Consider the following 2,935-nt stretch of genomic DNA (forward strand, 5'->3'; position numbering starts at 1 on the left):
ACAACAACAGATTGTAACAAATATGTAGTTTCTAATCCTTTCATTAGACAGCAGGGGATGTGTGGTGCAATCAGATTCAAGTGTAGAGATGTGCTGCCATGTTGGAAATCTAGGCCTGGCAGAGGCATAGGGAAGTTGTCTGTGGCTGTAAGAGTATTATCTACAGCATACACACAACAACACAGCACACACACACACACCAATGTCGTTTTATTCAGCCAACAAACTCTCGTGTAAACACACAGACATAACACCGACTGGGAAAACAGTCAGATACAGAGGTTGCAAACCACAAACAACACGACGGAGGTGAATCTGGAGCTTGCTGATTGCAACAGCTGCGTTGTTTCCACTGCCCGTCTCCCATCCCGTGACCAGGCTGTTATACGTTATAGTTATGGGGGGCTGAGTGTATATACTATGTATATATAATATTATTATATATATATAATATATATCATTTTGTTTATCAATAGATTTTTAATTATTTGTATTCAGCTAGTTCAGGAATTGTAACCAAGAAATATCGTCCCTGCAAAAAACAGTACAGATTAAACAAATGCAATGGAATGCAAATTTGTTAATTAGCGGTTCAGCAAGTTTTACTACTTTCAGACAGAGCCTTTAAAGAGTAATTCTGGTATATTATAATAGGGATCTTATTTTGTGGGTTTGTCCATCATTTTTTGGAAAAAACATTGTTATATATATATATATATATATATATATAACATATATACTCTCCAGGTAAATCTTGAAATACAGCTACAGCACTAAGAAATCATATGACGCAAGAGGCACAAGTGGTCAGATGACCATATAGGTTGGAAACAAGTCTACTACTAGAAACTAGAACTAGAACTAGAACTAGTTCTAGTTCTAGTCTACTACTAGAACTAGAACTAGAAACTAGTCAGTCTCTCTTATTTGGAAGACAAAACAACAAACTGTAAAATTACTACAAAGATTGTCCGGTTGAATAGTGTTTCTCTACCATATAAAGACTGGTTAGCTTGGGGTCACGTTAAGATAAGGGGAAACAACCTTTCCTTACATCTATCACAGTTTAAAGACCAGCTGTCTGCTTCAACTTTGACCGGCTGTACTTGCTGTATTTGATGTGTAATGAAGGATTATTACCAATTTTCCAAGTGCTGGTGGGCAGAATTTGTCACCTTTTGACAGAGTCAGACTAGCAGCTTTCTTATTTCTGGCTATATGCTAAGCTACGCTAAGCAGCTGCTTTATGTAGCTTCATAATTACAAACATTAAAGTCGTATCAATATCGCATCTAACTCATGGCAAGATGAATAATGTATTTCTCAAAATGTCGAACTATCTCTTTAAAATAATTGTGATCAGGATGCCACACTGTCTTGTGACCATGTGTAGCTATCTCACAGTATCTTCAGAAGAGCCACTTTGTTCCTCTTTTTAGTTGTTCTCAACACAAGAAATCATCAAAAAAACAGTCTCACTTGAGTTCTCTATCCACCTCTGCTCTGTACAATCTCTGCCTGCCCTCACTCTCCCACTGCAAGCCTCCCCCTCCTCACCCCTTCCCCTCTCGCAGGCCGCTTTGAAGAAAAACACAGGACGTCTCATCTCCAAGGAGTGTTTTACATTCCATGTTCTGCAGCAGGCTGCGTCCATGCCCTGCTCTGAATAATAGCGCATTGTTTGCAGAGTTCTCTACAATAAGATCTTACTAACTGTTAAGAAGGTTAATTAGTTGTAATCTCATATTAGTGTGAATTTATACAATGAACATACGATGTTTAGTGCTGCATTCCCGCCTCTTTTGCACATGCTAGGATGTAATCTTATCATTCTCCTTAAGCCTCCATGTTCAATAAGCAATGCAGTAAGGGTCAGGAGAAAGTCAGCAGCTTGTGCTTGTAGCCAGGCAGCAAAATTATTGAGGATAACTCATTGTTGTTTTTTTAGAAGAAACTTATTGGGAACCTTTCTGGGAGGTTACCTCTTTAGAGTTCAGACATGCATAGACACACACACACACACACACCCAAGCACACAGTGTAGCTCTCCTGCAAACTCACTCCCTCTCAGCCTCGCCTTGAGCATCAGCTGAGTTGGCTTTCTTGCTAAGTAGTGCCAGGGTAGCTGTTCCTTTGTTGCCTCTGAATGTCAGTAATAGTTTGGAGTGATGGTGGGTCCTGACCTGCTTTGCCTGACACTTCTCCTTCAGAAATGCACAGGAGTGGTGGATCTGGGTCACGTCCCAGTGCCCGTGCTGACTCACTCTGCTGGCTCTACCTGTTCTTGCCAGTGAAGGGGAGGGAGTCCCATCTTCATTGTTTACTTTATCTTCCCCTTCCTCCTATCATCCCTCTTTGTCTAGCCTAGTTGATCTACTTCTTTCTACCTCCAAAACATAATATAATATTGTGTACCTTTTCCTACTCAGCATGTTGTTCTAGTCACTATTTGTGGTATTGTATGTATGTATTTAACCAGGTAATTAAAAGAGAATCTCATGATATATATGTCCTAATTTGACATGGTCATGTTGACTACACTGTCAAAATGTTCACAGCCAGCTTGTCACTTCTCATCTCTGTGAAACAGACTACTGTAACAACATAGAGCTTTTGTTATTATTATTTCCGTCCTCTCTCATCTTTTCTTCTGCCTTCACAAGGCAGATTCTCTCAAAAGTTTCCATAACACACAAAGCCAAGCTCAGATATTTGTGTACAGTCAAGTCAAGTATGACTTCTGTAGTGTCTGATAAACAAGAAGCCAGGTTTTATTCTGTCATTATCCAGTTTAAGATTGTTATAGGGCTGCTTCACCACATTTGCAACATAAACTTATCAAAACAAACACCATATTTGCAAGCCATGCATGGACCGCAAATGCACCTGCAAATTGAGATGTCATGGTCATTTGCGACACACCCCTGGCTTCCAG

Source organism: Morone saxatilis, unplaced genomic scaffold, assembly GCF_004916995.1.
Source record: "Morone saxatilis isolate NCDOM2014 unplaced genomic scaffold, NCSU_SB_2.0 Contig11, whole genome shotgun sequence".
Taxonomy (NCBI): Eukaryota; Metazoa; Chordata; class Actinopteri; family Moronidae; genus Morone; species Morone saxatilis.